The sequence below is a fragment of the Protopterus annectens genome, chromosome 13.part0 (genome assembly GCF_019279795.1).
Source record: "Protopterus annectens isolate FY-2018-M chromosome 13.part0, PAN1.0, whole genome shotgun sequence".
Classification (NCBI taxonomy): Eukaryota; Metazoa; Chordata; order Ceratodontiformes; family Protopteridae; genus Protopterus; species Protopterus annectens.
The window spans coordinates 1,125,963,121-1,125,982,673 of record NC_056747.1 but is presented as its reverse complement, the minus strand read 5'-3'; the positions used below and the strand labels follow the sequence as shown (position 1 = coordinate 1,125,982,673).

Genomic DNA, 19,553 nt, shown 5'->3' with positions numbered 1-19,553 from the left:
GCATCATATCCACACAGAAGGAAGTGATTGCTAACTTGCTGAGAGTTGTGTACAGCCTCCTGCAAAGACTTCCTATCTAAAGGATCAGGAGAGGCCAAAGTTTTCTGTAAATCATCTAACAGGAAATCCTGATATTGAAATATATGAAAGAGACAATTGAGAGCTCTCATAGATAAAGTAGTGGAGGTGTAAACCTTCTTCCCCCATCTCTCTAATGACCTAGCTTCCCTGTTGGAAGGCAAAGGATTTTTGGAGGTGGTAGCTGAAACCCCTTTCGGCTCCTGTGAAATAGTTTCTAAATCAACAGCATGGGCCCTAAAGAAATGAGAATGTGTTTCAGGAACCCTATAGTATCTGTCTGGCTTGGCAGGAGCTGGAGGGAGAGTATCAGGGGTAACACTGGAGTCAGAGTATAAATCATCAAGCACAGGAGGTATAGCTAAGGGCCTGTGCTGGGGCTTTTTAAGGAAGGTACGAAGGCGCTTTCTGGAATCAGAAAATTCCTGGCCTTGCCACTTAAAATGTTCCCTCATGGAGTGCAGAACTTCCCCAAAAGAAATATCCTCAGGAGGGGAGGCCGAGGGGATGGAGTCCTCTGCATCTGAGTCCTCGTAGGTCTGGAAAGGCTCTTCCTGGCTATCGGAGTGGCCAGAGGCCTCAGAATCTTCATCTGAAGGAAGAGGGTCAATGGGCTCAACCCTGGGCCTCTTATCAGGAAGAGGCTGGGATCCTCTCTCAGGATGGGCCTGGGAACCTCTGATCATGGAGATTAAGTCTGCTGCCATAGTCATGATTTGTGTCTCAGGAGTAGGCTGAGGTAAGGCTTTAGCAGTAAGATGCTTAGTCTTGCTGGCTGCCTTAGCACGTGTGTAGGCCTTGATAGACATGGACATGGGAGGCCTAGCAGCTCCACGTGCAGGAGTGACCTTATCCACAGCAATGGTCTCGGGCATTTCCTCGGTTTCAGTATCCGGAGGAAAATCAATAACTGGCGTCGGTGTGGTCTCCGGTATCGGAGGAATCGGTAATGCGGTGTCTTCGGTTCGGAGCGGTGAAATAACCACCTCAGAGGGAACCGGGGCACTCGCGGTAAGTTTTGGCATGGTGTCGGTGGAAGACGCGGGCTGAGGATGGCGGTCCCGGTCTTTACGTTTCTTAGGAGTCTGCGATGTCGGTAATTCCGACGGCATCTTGTAATCGTATTTTTCACCGAAAAGGTCTTCAGCGAACTCCGCCCGGCGCCTGAGAGTGCGCTTATTGAAGCGAGCACAGGCCGAGACGTCGTGGTCTGGGCCAAGGCAAGGAAGGCAGTAAGAATGGAAATCCTTATGAGGTATTTGTTTACCACAAGACAAACAATGATTAACTTTTTCAGTAATTTCTGACATCGGCTGAGGCAAGAAAAGGTCCCCAACGGGGTACTTAGCTTTTTTGATGACTTTGGATCGAAGAATACAGGAGCTGACCGACCGGCACTTGCGAACTGCTTTTGCTTCGGGCACCGCACGGCAAGAAAGACTGGAGAAGATGGCGTCGGCTGATGCTTCTGTACTCCTGCCACTCTGATGTCGGAGAGAAATGCGACATCAGCCGACGTCGGACCCAGACTTTGGAATCCGGCCGACCGAGGGCTGCCTGAGGCAGGACAACCCATATGTTATAACTGCAGTTGCATTCTTGAAGGACATCAGTAAAACTAGAGCTAAAGACCCTACAACTATCTAAAAGTGACAAAAAATCTAATAAAAGAGAGAAAAATTAGGAATGGGGTGACTAAAAGTTGTATAACAAATTACTTACCAAGAGCTGGTAAAAGGAGTACCTCATCAGCGAAGCGGCAAACGAGATCTGGGTATTTACCGCCTTGCATCATGGGATATGAGGCTGCCTCGAGCTGGTAAAAGTGACTCTCGAGCTTAGCAAGTACCGAGTCGGCTCCGAACCCATCCAGCAAGAATGAAGGCGAGATTGACAACTTAACATCTACTAATACAGGCTGTATCAATCAACTTAACAGTTTTTTTTCCCTAATTTTGACCAACCAGTAAAGATATTCCACCAGTTGTGAGCAGTATCCTTTTTGTTTTTTCAGCTAAGCTAAGTAATTTATCTGTTGCAATGATGCTTAATGCTTCATAATACAGAATACTTTATTTTTTTCCAAGTACTCTCTGAGAATCTTAGTATTGTTCTTTATGTTTTTTTTTTAAATTATCCAAAGATACAGATATATTAGAAAGTTGTATTAAGTCACAATTCCAATTTTTGGAAGTATTTACTTCTATGGTTTCAGTAAACACATAGCTCTGATTATTTCATTTAAGGAAATCAACATGTGATAAACATCCTACAAAAGGTAATTTTATATTATGACCTACATCTTGATCTGTAACCAGAAAAATATGCTGAGGAGACTCTTCTATATACATTTGAAAAGAAGAAGGCATAATGGTCCGTTTGCATAAATTAACAGAATGCTGCAGTAAGCATGGTTCATAGACGGGCAGATGCTGTCCACAAATTAATCCATTTTGAGTCTGTGTACAATACTCAATCTTATGTGTTTTTCCTCTCATATCTATACGATTACCTTCAAATTGTGGCAACCAATACTCATGCCCCTCTGGTACGAGAAATACCATACATACTACTGTAAATTGACACATAACAGTGGTATCAGTAACATTATAATGTGAGAATTGCCCTATACAGTACTATGGAGTACATGTTACTTCAGTAAATAGCTTAATCCAATCTGTATCAGGTATCCATTTGTTAAACAATTGTCGCCAAACATTTCTTTTTTTAACATCAGTTCAATTTGTACATTTTTTTTGAATTTCCACATACAAAGATTGTCCAGTTTACAAAAATTGTCATATTACCATCAAATTTCAACTGATGTAGCTGCATAGCATCATAATTGTCTAGAAATTGCTGCTGATAATTTATATTGTGTAAATGTGTTTTCCATATCTCTGGATTCCAAGATGCTTGTAAATGTACAATCAGAGAGATATTTTTCCCCACTACTTTTAAACGATTAGTTAGAATTTCAATATCAGCTGCATTAAGAGCCCCCATTCCAGTACCTAAACGTCCCAGCAAAATATCATACCATATCCTTTTATATCGGCACTTGCCTGTATCTGGGAATGTGATGTTAAAATGTACCACAACTTTTTGATACTGTCTACCTACTTTTTTAGAGGTAGAAGGGATTTTATATGTATGTATGTATGTATGAACAGAGGTAGGTTTACCTATTAATATTGATAGAACATATGCCCAATGACAAAAATAGTTTTTCATAAGGCTTCTGCTGTAGCCTTAACTGCCATTGTTTTGGTAGGAATTGCTTTTACCCATTTTGAAAAAAATTCAACTACCACTAGAAGATACCTGTACCCACCTTTAGCTGGGGGTAATGGACCTGCAAAGTCAATTTGGATGCCATACCAAGGACCATCCGCTGGAGTTACCCTTAGTAACTGCGGCTTTTTCAATTGAGCATTAACCTGCAAAAATATTAAGCATTTAGCATGCACTAAATAGCAGATTTTTTTTTAACTGTGGATGCCAGTACTTGTTCTTTATTATGGGCCATAACTTTTGTGTACCCAAATGTCCCAATACCTGATGATTACATTTCACTAACTGTTGTGCCTGTTGGTATGGTATATAAGGAAGACTAGTACCATCTTTAAAACATTTTGCATATTATTGCCCTGGACATTTTCCTACAACAGTAAATTTTTCAAACTCTTTCTGCAGTCTATCCTTAGTTTTTATCTGCAGCAAATTATGCTGCAAATTCTGAGCTGGAAATGTCTGTATGGCATGTACTGCAGTGGTTTTACCTGGTACACCAGAAAGGTGTTCTGAAGGATACAATTGCATTTCTTCCTTGGCTGCCTTTTTTGCCATCTGATCCACATAGTTATTTAACTGAAAATTTTCATTTGTAGTTTTTTGAGGAGCTTTTACCTTTAAGATACTGAAGCAACTCACAAGGGACTGACTATGAACCAAATTACGAATAGTCTGTAACACAGAAGCATGCCTGAGTGGTTTGCCCATATTATCAACAAACCCTCTCCTTGCCCATGTAGACATATGCAGCCGCAGAGAATTAACTATGTATGCACTGTCTGAAAAAAATTTCCTTCATATTTTATGAAGTTAGATAAGTAATACTTATCTCCTGCCTTTACTGCAACTTGCTTGACACTAAATAACGCCAACCATTTTGCAAACACTGCTTGACTGATGTCATTAATCAGTTTATTTAACTGAGTCTCATTTACCAAAGCCTGTATGGCATAATGTGGTGTCTGTACTATAATATCTTTGGAAAAAGCTGTTAAGTATTCAGTTTGTTTTAAACCCCAGTAAATGGCCAAAAGTTGCTGAATGCACGGGTGATATCCCCTCTCAACATCTGTCATCTTTCTACTGAAGAATGTAATGGGGCATAAAGTCTTTTCTATTATAGCATCAGAGCCCTGAGGCCACTCCTGTAAAAGCACAACAGAGTGTGCTGGGACCAGCCGCTGCCTGTAACACAAAGGGATGTGTTAAACTTGGAGCTACTAGCTCTGTAGCCTTGGCCAATGCTGCCTTTATATTACAAAAAGCTGTATTTTCCTTTGGTCCTCACTCCAGAAAGGGTAATTCTTTCTGGCTAGAAAGCATGTCATGACATGAATTGTACCTTTTCACTTTTAACCTTAAACCCTGCCTCCTGTTGTCAATAAGATTGTCAGTGGTACACATGCTTCACCCATCACACACAATTCAAAGCAGACACACAGACTCAAATTTGCTGAGGCACTTAAATGTAACATTCCTAAAACCCAAAGACCTCCTAGATGAAGAACACATAACAAATACCCTCAGCACCCACATCAACACATACAGCCACATCTCATGGGGTCTCTACTTCTAAGCCCATAAGGCAAGCCACCACACAATCCAACATTCTGGTCACTGGAAACTCCACTGTGAGATGCACTGATGTCCCTTTCACAATGCTCAGAAGTCATGGTTAGTTGCTTATCAGGGTCTAAGATCTGCCACATTACACATGCACTCAGGTCATTGGGACCACAAGTACTAGTATAGTTCATCTGGGTGTAAATGACCTAAAACATACCTCCCTAAACTATATGAAGAGAGACATCTTGGAGCTCTCAGAATATCTGTCCCAGTCTGGTATGAGCCTAGCAATGAGCAGCATTTTACTTTCTCCAAGAATGATGCCACAAAATGAATGAAAGATGACCGAGTTTAATAACTGGCTTAGTTTCTGCTGTCATTCTAAGGGGGTGCAATATTTGTCAGCATAGAACGAGATGGTCAACAGACCAAGCTACTTTGCCAGGGTTGGTCTGCACCTCTCCCCTCTAGGCTTTTGAATATCAGCTAAAAAAGAAGTTATGTACTCACCATAACGTTTCATGTTTGTTGTCCATCTCGCCTTTCATTCTTACAATGATGGGTTCGGAGCCGAGACTCGGACGAATACATAGCAGAAAGTCTCAAACCTGGATTGTGGCAAGAAGGTATCCCACAATGCAGTGGTGCAATTCCCCATATCTTGTTTGCTGCTACTACTGAATGATATGTACAGTATATACAGACACACACACACACACACACATATATATATATATATATATATATATATATATATATATATATATATATACACACACACACAAATATATACTATACCTAATAGAAGGAGAAACAAACTGAAATAATGAACTCCTGAAGGTAATAAAAACATCCACCAGGTCCACAAGGAGTCTTTGGCAGGGAGAAGGAGGGAGGGTTTGTAAGAATGAACGGAGAGATGGACAACAAACATGGAACATTATGGTAAGTGCATAACTTCTTTGTTATGTTGTCCTATCTCGCCTTCATTCTTACAATGATGGGACAGCGTCCCTAGCACCTTTACCCTGGGTGGCTCACGGGAGTACACCTTTAAGCACCGTGGAACCAAAGGAGGCCCTGTCCCTGGAGGCCAAATCCACATTGTAATGCATGATAAAAGTATGTGGAGTGGTCCAAGTAGCTGCTGCACAAATATTATCCATGGGAATTCTGGCTTGAAAGGCAGATGACGTAGCCATTGCTCTAGTGGAATAAGCTTTCACTTTGAAAGGTAAATCTCTGTGATCTGAGGTATAAATGAATGTAATACAATTTGAAAGCCAATTGGAAAGAGTAGTTTTAAAAAGTGAACCACCCTTTTTTGCATCAGAGAAGGATACGAATAGTTGGTCAGATTTTCTAAAGTCTCTGGTCCTATGTAAATAGAATCATTGTCTATGCACATCTAGTTGATGTAATTTGTGTTAAGCCTTGTTGCTATGATTAGGAAAGAACACTGGAAGCTCTACAAATTGATTTATGTTGTTTGTAGAATAGATTTTGGGTAGGAAAGAAGGATTAGTTTGCAAGGATACCCTATCCTTATGAAAAATCAAATATGGTGGTTTAATAGAAAGAGCTTGCAACTCTAATACTCCTCTAGCAGAAGTTATAGCCACTAGAAACAAGGTCTTCCAGGAAAGGAACTTGAGGTCTAAAGATGATGAGGGCTCAAAAGGTGGCAACGTGAGATGAGACAGAACCAAATTTAAATCCCAAGTAGAAAGGAGTTCCTTAAAGGGAGGACTTAATAAGGAGGCACCTTTTAAGAAGGCTCTACACAGCCTGTGTGACATTAAGTTGGAAACAGAATCACCAATGTGAAAATTTGATATTGTAGCAACTTGAACCTTGATGGTTGCTGCAGCTGAACCTTGCTGGAAGAGTTCCGCCAAAAATTCCAAAACAGAATAGATAGGTACAGAAAAAGGATCAATGTTCCTCTTTTGAGCCCATAAGGAAAACCTTTTCCATTTGCTAGAATACAGTTTTCTAGTGGAAGCTTTATGAGAGGAAATTAAGATATGTTTAACTGCAGGAGTGAAATTGTGAAGCCTGACTAATTTGGGAAGTCAATTTTAAGGTGTGGAGAGAAGGCTGAAGCTCCCCTGACATATGAGTCAGCAGATCTGGCGCTGGGTCCAGAGTCCAAGGCTTCTCCTGAAGATGAGGCCAAAGGAAGGGGAACCAAACTTGGCAATGCCAGTAAGGAGCAATGAAAATTATCCTGCTTCCCGAGTTCTTTGCTTTCTGAATGACTCTGGGTCTGAGAGGGAATGGAGGAAAAGCATACAGATGTCCCGAGGGCCAGTCATGAGCAAGTGCATCTCTCGGTGTCTCACCCGGAGGGGGGATTAGGGTAAAGTAGCTGCTGCACTTGGCATTCATGGGAGTGGTAAAGAAATCACAACAAGGCTGAGCTTATGTTCGGAAAATCATTTCAGCTACATTCTGATTGAGGGACCATTTGTGAGGCATTGCCATCACACTGGACTTTCCCGGAGTGTGCGTTGCCGTTAGAGAGTGCTGGGAAGAAACTGCCCATTGCCAAACTCTTAGGGCCTCTCGACAAAGGAGGTAAGATTTGGCTTCCCCCTGCTTGTTTATGTACCAAACCACAGATGTATTGTCTGACTGTATCTCAATTGTCCCTAGAGGGAGAGAGTCATGAAGTGCTTGCAACGCAAGAAGCACTGCTCTCATCTCTAGGACATTTATATGTAAGTGAGCCTCGTGTTCTTGCCATGTAATGCCCCCCCCCCCCCCCCCCACTGTATCTGAGAAACGTTTGTGGTCACTGTAGCTATGGGTTGATGTGGAAAAAGAAGTTATGTACCTACCATGTAGTTGTCTTTATCTCACCTTCTTTCTTGCTGGTTGGGATCGGAGCCAATCCTCGGCTCCGACTCGGCCATCTTCTATAGCTCGAGAGCTGTTTACTGGCTCGAGGCTATCCCTTATCCCATGATGCCTAGTGATAGCAACCCAGATCTCGTTTGAAATAGCTAACCCCAGACATAGCCAGAAAGTTAACCTGTACAAACAAACAGGTTGAGCATACCTGTCATACTCTCTAAGTCAGTAGAGGAAATCAAACCAGAGAACACTCAGCCAGTGAAACGAGAAGTCCTTTTGATCCAATAAGAGAGGGGGACGAAGGGTGGGACGCAAGAAAGAAAGCGAGATGACGACAACTAACATGGAACGTTATGGTAGGTACATAACTTCTTTATGTTAAGTTGTCTATCTCGCCTTCGTTCTTGCTGTTGGGACAGCATCCCTAGCACCTACAATCCTGGGCGGCTCATTGGAACAGACTCTTCAGAACAGTGGAACCAAAGTCAGCTCTGCTCCTGGAGACCATATCTAGCTTGTAATGAGAAATAAAGGTATGAGGATTTTCCCACGTAGCAGCTGCACAGATAGAATCCATGGGCAACCTAGATTGGAAGGCTACAGAGGTGGCCAAAGCCCTAGTAGAATGACCTTTCGGTTTGATAGGCAACTCTTTGTTTCTCAATTGATAAATGAAAGTAATAATGTGAGACAACCACCTGGATAAGGTCACTTGGAAACTGGGAGACCTTGTTTGCCTAGAGCGTAGGAAAGGAAAAGTTGGTCCGACTTCCTTATTTCCCTAGTCCTATGCAAGTAAAAACGCAATTGTCTATGAACGTCCAATTGGTGTAATTTGTATTCTGCCTTGTTGGTGTGGTTAGGGAAAAACACAGGAAAGTCTATAGCTTGGTTTAAATTATTTTCTGAGCAGACTTTCAGAAGGAATGAAGGATTAGTCCTCAGAGCAACCCTGTCCTTATGAAAAACCAAGTATGGAGGACAAACACATAGTGCCTGAAGTTCAGAGACGCGTCTGGCTGAAGTAATAGCTACCAGAGTGTTTTCCAAGATAGAAACTTAATGGAGCAGGACGCTGCAGGTTCGAAGGGGGGCATAATTAAGGAGGTTAGTACCAAATTAAGGTCCCAAGGAGGAGGGGGATCTCTCACTGGAGGTCTAAGGAGAGTAGTCCCTCTTAAAAAGCTTTACAGAGCTTATGAGACATAATGTTTGAATTAGACAACCCAACATGAAAGTTAAAAATGGCCGCCAATTGAACCCTGATTGTAGCAGAAGCGGACCCAGAATGAAAAAGTTGTGCTAGGAATTCCAAAATTTTGTGGACTGAGGCTGAAAAGGGATCTACGTTCCTAGCCTCTGCCCAACAAGAAAAACGTTTCCCTTTGCTAGCATAAGTTTTTCTAGTTGTGGACTTGTGAGAGGAGACAATAATCTCACGTACGGCTGGGGAAATGCTGGGAAGCATGGCTAAGGTTGGAAGTGGAGCAACCAATCTGTGAGCTGAAGTGTTTGGAGGGATTGATGCAGCCCGCCTGATTGATGAATCAGTAGGTCTGGAATCGGATCCAGAGTCCAGAGCTGATCGAGAAGGTAATGGTGCAGGAATGGAAACCATATCTGTCAAGGCCAGTAGGGGGCAATGAGGATCATTTTGCAACCCAACGATATTGCTTTCTGTATGAGTTTCAGTATCAGGGGAGACAGGGGAAACGCATAAAGAAGTCCCTGAGGCCAATCGTGGACTAGAGCGTCTCTGGGTGTGTGACCTGGAAGCGGAAGAAGGGAGAAGTAGTTGCTGCATTTGCTGTTGAAGGGGGTGGCAAAAAGATCGCAGCAAGGCTGTCCCCATTTGCGGAAGATCAGATCCGCAACTACCTGATTCAGAGACCACTCATGAGGCATGAGAATAGCCCTGCTGAGCCTGTCCGCTATGACATTGGACCTCCCAGGAATGTGCGTCGCAATCAGAAATTATTGGGAGGAAATCGCCCACTGCCAGAGTCTGAGTGCTTCTCGACATAGGGGGTAGGACCTGGTTCCGCCCTACTTGGTGATGTACCACACCACTGACATGTCCGTTTGAATTGCAATGGTCCCAGAAGGGAGAGAGTTCTGAAGAGCTTGCAACGCTAGGAGCACGGCTCTCATTTCTAGGACGTTTATATGCAGATGGTACTCGTGACTCTGCCAAGTGCCTAGGACTGTCCTGCCCTGATAATGCCCCCCCTCACCCTATCAGGGCAGCATCTGTGGTCATTGTAGCAACCGGAGGGCTGAATGAAAGGTCTGCCCTGTGCCACTAGTGGGGAGACCATCCACCAGGAAAGGTGCCTTTTGCATGCTTCTGTAATCATGATCATGTGAGACATGGGCAGCTGTTGGAAAGAGCACTGTGTGAACAGAAGCCACTGAAGGATCCTCATGTGAAAGCGGGCCAGTGGGATTAGAAGAATTGCCGCTGCCATGGAACCCAGAGTTTGAAGGATGAACCTGACTAGATTCTTTTGCTCTGCATTAGAATTTGTACTTGCTGACGAATTGTAGACACCCTTTCTGGCGGTAGACTTGCGGGCATGTTCCTTGTGTCTAAGTCTGCTCCTATATAGGTGATAGATTGACAGAGCAACAAGGCAGATTTTTTGAAGTTTACTGTAATGCCTGGCTGGGAGCAAATTGTGATTGTGTAGTCCCTGCAGAAGTTGATGCCTGGTAGTAGCAGTGAGGAGCCAGTTGTCTAAATATGGAAACACCTGGAATTCTCGACGTCTCAGGTGAGCCGTGACCACTGCCATACATTTGGTGAACACCATGTGGGGCTGTGGTGAGACCAAAGGGCAGAGCTCTGAACTGGCAATGACTGGCTCCCAGCCAGAAGCGAAGAAATCTCCTGGAGCGTCTGTCTATTTTGATATGGTAGTACGCATCCTGAAGATCTATGGAGCACATCCAATTGTCCTGACCCAGAAAGGGTAGAATGGACTGTAGCGTGACCATCCGAAACTTTGTTCTTTGAACAGACCTGTTTAGTCTGCTGAGATCCAGAATCGGTCTCCAGTCCCCTGTCTTTTTTGGTACCAAAAAGAACCTTGAGTAAGTTCCGGATCCGTGTTGGTCTGCCGGGACTTCCGGGATGACTCTTTTTTTTCTAGCAGTTTTGAAACTTCTATGACTGCTTGATCCCTCAGATTGGGTGGAACATCTGGAAGGGATTTGCTTGACGGTAAGGGGGGTTGAGAGAAGGGAATTTTGTAACCTCTGGATATAATGGACCGTACCCATTTGCCTTGCGTTAAATTTTTCCAGGCTTTGGGGTACAGGGAAAGTCTTTCCATGACTGCCTCCAGAGGCGGGCAGCCGGGCAACCCTTCAGGGATGCTGAAAGGGCTTCTCAGAGAAGGATTCTCTGTTGCCCTGGTTCTGCGGACCCCCTCTGCCACAAGGGCAGCGCCTGTTGTTGTTGTTGTTTCCCCCTCTGCCTCTGGAGGAAAAATTGCTACATGTGTCAGGCGAGGCTCCCTGGGATTTTCGGAACCACATTTTACCACTCTTCTGACCCTTGGGGTATGGTCTGGAAGGAGTGGAAAAACAGACTCCCACGGCAGAGAGAGTCTTCGCTTCTTGCTCACACCTAGTCAAAGTGTCTTTCACCTGTGGTCCAAAAAGAAAGGAACCATCAAAGGGGGTGTTGGTGAATGACGCTCTAAAAGGTTCCACAAAATTGCACAGCCGCATCCATGCATGCCTCCTAAGGGCCACGGCCGTACCTGCGGCTCTACTCGCACCATCGGCTGCATATGAAATGAGCCTCATGGAGGAGTTGACTACAGAATTAAGTGTCGCCAGCTGGGAAGCCACTTTAGCTTGAGCCCCCTCAGCTGATGGATCTTGGAGGGTATCTCCGAGCTCTTTAAGGAGATCCCTCTGAAGCCGGGTAAAATGCCATAAGTAGTTCAGTGACCTCATAGAAAAGGTAGCTGAAGCAAACATTCGCTTCCCGTATCTGTCCATGGTCCTAGACTCCTTGTTAGGAGGATGGACAAACAAAGAGGTTTCCACTAACTTTTTTTTGGTGGCTGCTACTACCACCATGGCATCAACAGGAACACCTTTGGTAAGGAACTGCTTATCATGGAGTGCTGTGATGAACTTGCCAGGTCTCCTCAGAGTTGGCTTCACTGTGTCCGGAGCTGACCAAGCCTTTCGAGCCACCACTGACATAAGTGGATCGAAAGGCGGAGAAACCCAGGAGGTGGAAGGTTGTGAACCGAACGCATCCAGGAATACAGACTCATCCTTGGTAGGGGCTAGGGGATTCCAGTTCCCCCTCTGCTTAAGTATTTCTAGGATGTCCGAAAAAGGAAGCATCTTCAGAGGTGGATCTCGGGGATCCTTCCAAATCATCTAAGTCTGTATCAGAAGTGACAGACTCAGGGGAGTCAATGTGCTTCCTCTTGCACTTCTTCTTACAAGGGGGCTCCTCTGAATGATCATGGGAGGCCTCGGAAGAAGAGGACACACCCAGTGGGGTGCCCTGGAGCGCCGGTTCCCCACGCTTGGGGTCTGGAGGAGGAACAGAGGTTGGCACAGGCACTACAGGGGACGGAGCCGGTGGGGCCGATAGTGGAGCTGACTCAGTGGCCAGCACACTCCTCATGACATCGAAGGCGTCCCTGCCACGATGCAGAGAAGGCTCCGGTTCCAAGGAAATCGGAATTCTTCTCCACACTGAGAGAGACAGCTCAGAGGCCGATGTAGGAGCCGAGCTCACCTGCGCCGAAGCTCCGAGAGGGAGAACGGGGTTGGACAAGGGTCCGATGCCACTCGCCCCCTCGGAGCCGACGAGGGAGCCCCGGCTCCCAGATCTCTCAATGGACGGCACCATCGAGGGAATTGGAGCCGACGACAGAACCAAAGGAGATAGAGTTATCAGAGCCAATGGTTCCACTACTCGAACCCCAACGAACTCCGGCTCCGAGCTCAATGGAGTAGGAGGAAGAACATCGATAGAAGTGGACGGAGCCGGCACCTGTTGAGGACGGTTGGACAACATCTTGGCAAGTGCCTGTGACTTAAGCAACCTACTGACCACTCTCTCCACGTCATGATCCGACAGCCTAGAGGATCGAGAGGAGTGAGAAGATCTGTGACTGCGCTCGCTCTGAAGCAGGGGAGACCAATGAGCCGAATGTATCGATTCCAAGGAAGAGGACCTCAGCCTCTTGTGGCACCGCAAAGGCTCCGAAGTTTATGATGGAGCCGACGGGGAGATATTCTTATCGGTACCAGCCGGAACCAAAGTAGCAGGTGGAGTCTGAACCAAGGACGGCTTCGAACTTGGAGCCGATGGCTTGGTGGATTTGAGGGATTTCACAGGCTGAGTCTTGGCCGGAGAATCCTGGGGCTTTAAAAGACCTCTAAGAATAAGCTTATTCTTACACTCCTGCAGAACTCTTGGACTAAATGCATGGCAGATAGAACAAGAATCCTGCAGGTGCACAGCGCCTAAACAATAGACGCAAGAACTGTGCCCATCTGTCAGAGACATTTTCTGACATCATGAGTCACACTTCTTGAACCCAGACACTTTGGATTCTTTAGACATCCTGTAACAAGAATACAACAATAGCTAACAAATCAAAATACAGTCTACAGAGAAACACCGTATACTACAGACTAAAGCTAAAGTTTTTTTTTTTTTGATAGGAAAGCCTCTAACTTAAACGGCTAGCCTATATAGAAGGTAGAAGGAAAGCCTCTAATCTAAACAGCTAACCTGACAAGAAAGGGATAAGGAGGGGAGGGAGGGGGAGAACTCTCTAAATTAAACGAGTTCTACAAGGAAGGGTAGGCAAGCTACAAATACACACTTAGCTAACACAACAAAATAAGACTAAAAGTTAACAATAACCCCTAGGAAAAAGACTATTTCTAGTAAAAAGGTTCTAAAAAGAAACTTTATACGAGCCTGAGCCAGAAAAACGACACCTCGCAGCTGAAGCGGCAAACGAGATCTGGGTAGCTGTCGCTAGGCATCATGGGATAAGGGGTAGCCTCGTGCCAGTAAACAGCTCTCGAGCTATAGAAGATGGCCGAGTTGGAGCCGAGGGTCGGCTCCGATCCCAACCAGTAAGAACGAAGGCAAGATAGACAACTTAACATCAAATGGTCTCCCTATGGTCACATGAGTGGAGTGTATCCACCATCTTAAGTCTTTCTTGCATGATTTCGTTAATCTGATCAGGTGAGACATCGGAAGCTCCTGAAGTGACCATTGGGAGAACAACAGCCACTGAAGGATCCTCATGTGCATTCTGGCAAGAGGGACCAGTGTAATCGTGGAAGCCATTGTTCCTAGTAATCTTAGAATTATCTTTGCTTCCATTTTGGTCTTGGGAAAGAGGTGAAGTATCTGTTGTCTGAGTGCTACAACTCTTTCTGTTGGAAGACGTGCTACCACAAAGGAGGTGTCTAGATCTGCGCCTATAAATGTAATTAGTTGACAAGGCAACAAAGCAGATTTTTGAAAGTTGACTGTAATAACCAGCTGATTGCAAATGTCCAAGGTTAGATCCCTGGAATTTTGAAGTAGATGCTTGGTGGTGGCATATAGGAGCCAGTCGTCTAGATAGGGAAACACTCAGAATCCTAGATGCCTCAGGTGAGCTGTGACTACTGCCATGCATTTGGTGAACACACTTGGTGCTGTAGTGAGACCACAGGGCAGAGCTCGGAACTGGTAATGCCTGGCTCCCAGCCAGAAGCATAAATACCTTCTTGATGCCCTGTCCATTTTTATGTGGTAGTAAGCATCTTGAAGGTCTATCGAGCACATCCAATTGTCTTTCCCTAAAAAGAGAAGTATAGACTGCAGTGTCACCATTCGGAACTTTGACTTCTTGACAGATTCATTTAATTTGCTTAGGTCTAATATGGGCTTCCAGTCCCCTGTTCTTTTTGGCACCAAAAAGAATCTTGAGTAAGTTCCGAATCCTATTTGGTCTGTGGGGACTTCTTGGATGACTCTTTTGTGCAGCAACTTTTGAATCTCTATAGTTGCTTGCTCCCTTAGATTGGGTGGAACATCTGGGATTGTTGTGGTCTGTGGAACAGGATTGGAAAATGGGATGGAATATCCTCTGGATATTATTTTTAGTACCCATTTGTCTCTTGTGATATTTTGCCAGGATTCTGGGTACATGGATAAACGTCCCCCGACTGCTTCCAGAGCAGAGCAGTCGGACCTCTTTTCAGGAGCACTGATAAGGGCGTCAGCGAAAGGAATCACGGTCACCATGGTTATGCGGGCCCCCTCTTCCTCTGGGGTGGCGTCTACCATTATTGCTTCCTCCTCTGCTCCTGGGGAAGGAATCACGCCGTGCGTCCTGGAAAACTCTCCGGGATCTTTTGAACCACATTTTTACACTCTTCTGGCCTATCAGATAAGGTCTTGAAGGTACAGAAAGACGTACTCCAACGGCAGAGAGTTTTCCCTTCCTGCTTGCTTGTTAGAGTGTCTTTTACTTTGGATCCAAAGAGTAAGGAACCATGAAAAGGGGCGTTAGTAAAAGTAGACTTAAAGGGCTCTGCAAAATTGCACAAGCGCATCCAGGAGTGTCTCCTAAGGGAAACTCTGGAACCCGCTGCCCTGCTCGCTCCATCTGCTGGGTAGGATATGAGCCTCATGGAGGAGTTGACAATGGAATTTAAGGTAGACAGCTGGGAGGAAACCTTCTCATTCACGCCTGCAGCTAATGAACCTTGTAGAGTATCTCGTAGCTCTTTCAGGAGATCTCTTTGTAGCCTTGTAAAGTGGGATAGGTAGTTCAGCGATCGCAGTGAGAATGTCGATGATGAAAAGACATGCTTCCTGTATCTGTCCATTGTTCAAGAGTCTTTATTCGGAGGATGAACAGATGAGGAAGTCTCTGAAAGTTCCTTCTTGGTTTCTGCTGCCACCACCATAGCATCTATAGGTACCCCCTTGGTTAGAAAATCCTTTCCCGAAGGAGCTGACAAGAATTTGTTTGGACTCTGAGGGACTGGCTCCATAGTGTCAGGTGACTCCCACACCTTTCAACTAACCAGGTCCATTAGCTCATCGAAAGGTGGAGACACCCAGGAGGCTGAAGGTTGAGATCCAAAAGCCTTCAGGCACACTGGCTACTCATCAGAAGGGGTGGTGGTCTGCTAGCCACCTCTCTGCTTCAACAAGGATCTCTAGAATATCTGCAAATAAGATATCATCACAGGACGACCATGGGGACCCTTCCGACTCATCGAGGTCAGTGTCTGAAGTGACGGACTCATCTGGGGAGACTATGTGCTGCCTCCTGCAAGTTCTCTTCCAAGGTGGCTCCTCAGAAGGATATTCTGGGGAGGAGGTCTCGGAGGAGAGGGGTTCGCCCATTGGGGGATCCTGAGGCTCTGGATCTCTGCTGTCCTGTGGAATGGGTGGTGCCGAGACAGTAGCCAGTGCCTTAGGGGGATGAGTACTAGCATCCTTCTGTGGTGCTAAATGGGAAGATAACACACTCCTCATAAGCTCAAAGATGGATCCCACCGGATCTGAAGACTCCCTCGGCTCCGAGGAGACAGAGGAAGGCACTGGAACCAATGAGATTGGGCCCGAGGCTGATGTGGGAGCCGAGCGAACCCAGGCCAATGCTCCGAGGGGTAGACTCGGCACCGAAGAAGATCGGGGCCGAGAATCCCCCCCGGCTCCCAGAATCCCCAGACAGCACTGACAGAGTCGGAGCAGATGTCGGCTCAGTTAATACGGAAGGGAGTCCCGGAACCGACGGATCCACATTAAGTGGTACCAAGCACTCTGGCTTCAAAGGACCAGCTTGGCTCGGAGGAGGAATAACATTGGGTATAATTAGTACAGTAGACTGCAAGACCAAATGGGTGGGAGCCGAGAATAATTTAGTCAGCGGTGGTGACCTCAGGAGTCTGCGCACCACCCGTTCCACGTCATCGTCTGATAAGCTCCTGGAGGACCTGGAAAATAGGGACGGAGAGCGAGACCTGTGCAGAATTGGAGATCTCAATGTCGGAGAAACCGGTGAAATATCCATGGACTGGCTCCAAGTAGAGGTATCTTGCGGCTCTGAGGAGTTTGGAGCCGAAGTACCAGGCTTGTCAACTAATACGACCTCTGATGACTCCAAAGACTGTGGAGCTGAGGAGGTAGTGGCCTTGGAAATTTTTGAAAGTTTGACTGGTGGGTCCGACTGAGCCAATGTTGCAAGTGAATGCCTTTTTTGAGACTTTTCCTTTTTAGAAGAAGGAGAAGAAGAAGAAGAAGAAGAACTATGGATAGTTTCCTCAAAAGTTGGCTTTAACAGCCCTTTCAGAATCAGTTTGTTTCTCCTTTCTTGAAGTACTCTTGCACTGAAAGAGTGACAAAAAGTGCAGTCTTCTTGTAGGTGAATAGCACCAAGGCAATAAACACATATAACATGTCCATCAACAATGGACATTTTTTGTGAGCACTTCTGGCATTTTTTAAAGCCCGAAGGCTTATGTTCTCTCTCTCTTTTGGGTCTTAAGGCAAGACCGCAAAAGCAACAACAACAACAAGAAAAATGTTGCTATTGAACAGCTAAAGCTACACTGAACAGTAACTATGGGAATCACAAGGAAAAAGACAACCAGGGAGAAAAAAAAGGACTCTAACTTAAATGGTCCTATTTTCTAGACAAGACAACAATTAACTACAAGCCCTCTAACTTAAATGGGCAAATAGCTCTCTAACTTAAACGAACTACTGAAAAACTTAGCAGACAGAAACAACAACCACTACAAGGGATACCAGTAGACCTACAAGTGATGGCAAAAGCCATGCCAAGGAGATAAAACTATCACTAACAGTAATGCAATAAAATGTACAACAAATTAAATATAATTAGAAGATAAGCTATCTATTAGCAAATATAACAGTTTAGAGGAAAAATAAGAGAAAATTTGTCACAACTTAGCCACGGCCAAGATGAGCATATCCAACCTCGTAAAGCGGCAAACGAGCTCTGGGGAACTGCATCACTGCACTGTGGGATACCTTCTTGCCACGAGCCAGGTTTGAGACTTTCAGCTATGTATTCAGTCGAGTCCAACCCATCATTGTAAGAATGAAGGCGAGATAGGACAACATAACATACACTGTCTTCCCCCATAGTGCCTCTTTTAAGCAATGCCAAACTGAAAGTACCTCCAACATAGCAAACCAAAACCAAGAGAATCTAAGGGTATTACTGCACAAAGCTAGGAGTCTAAATAAAAAATCCACTCCCTAGAAGCTTTCTTTACCTTAGAGAATGCTGACATCTGTGTGGTTATTGAGACATGATTTAAAGGTGCAGACAGCACACTGACAATTCAAAGTTATAAAGCCTTCCACACATTCAGATCAGCTACTACACAGACAGGGATTAAAGGTGGAGGTGTCTCGATTTACATAAAAATAAAATATACTTCCAAGGCTGATCAAACAGGACAATGCACTTGAGTTTCTCCATGTTCAAATCACCATAAGCAAAATCCAATACCACTTCCTTGCAAGCTATAGGTCCCCCACTATGACCCAGGACACCCATACCATGTATTTAAACTTATCGGAAACACTCACTATCCAACCCAATACCATACTCATGGGTGACTTTCATTACCCCACTATTAACTAAGAATCCTATACAACACCAAACGTACAGGAACAGAGATTCACGGATTTTGTAATCATAAACTCCCTGGACTAGACTGTCAATACACCAACCAGGGGTGCAACCATACTGGATTTGGTTCTCACAAATATGGGAGAGTGCTGCACACCCCCTAGTGTAATGTCTTCTCTGGTAAAGTCAGACCATAAAATGGCCTCTGAAGTAAAAATAAAACCAGGAACCCCAGGTAACCCTGAAATATTCAGGAACTATTCTAAGGTGAACTTCCTGCTACTAAGCGGTACCCTGGGAAAATTTCAAGCCCCCATGAACCCTAGAACATTGCTGCATATACATGCATGTTAAGAGCAACATAGAGGCAGCTGTACCCATCATGAAAAAGTACATAACTAACTCAAAAAAAAAAAAAAAAAAAAAAAGCAAGCTACCCCGTGGAATCACAAAAATCAAAAGGCTGTATAACAGAAAGAAGAAAATCATGAAAAAAATTAAGAGGTGCAGCTTCCAGCAGGATAAAAGCATTCTCATCAAACTACACAAATAACTCAAAGGACAAATAAAGTCTACTAAAGCCAAATTTGAGGTAAACTTGGCCTCCCAGGCCAAGGACAATCACAAGGCATTCTTCAGCCATGTCCACAACCTCAAAGATAATACACAATTGTGTGCAGACCTCATTGCAAATGGAGCCACCTATACTGGGCCATAAGATGCAGCAAACTTACTGACAAACTCATCTCCAACTTTAAGCTTCTCTCCTCCTCAACCTTCCCTCAGGAAATACCATCTAATATAACTTCCCTGCTATCACTGGTGAACAGGTCCTTAATGCTCTCTCTAAGGCCAAAAATCACCAGCATGAAACATAACCTATCAGGCCCTCTGGAATTGCTATTCAACTGTAGCCTCCAAACAGGCTTCCTGCCTCATGAATGGAGAACAGGAACAGGCACCCCTCTGTGCAAAGGCGGGCCATTTACAGCCTCCGGAAACTACAGACTTGTAAGTCTCACTAGTCTCACATGCAAAGCCATGGAAAGAATTGTAATGGAAATGATCAATAATGACATAGTA

General features: G+C 44.9%; 1 protein-coding gene across 1 annotated transcript in view; it reads right to left on the bottom strand.

Annotated features, from left to right (window-relative positions):
* MEIOC (meiosis specific with coiled-coil domain) overlaps positions 1 to 19,553 on the bottom strand; it is a 2,160,044-nt gene that overhangs the window by 137,734 nt on the left and 2,002,757 nt on the right. The window lies entirely within an intron of this gene.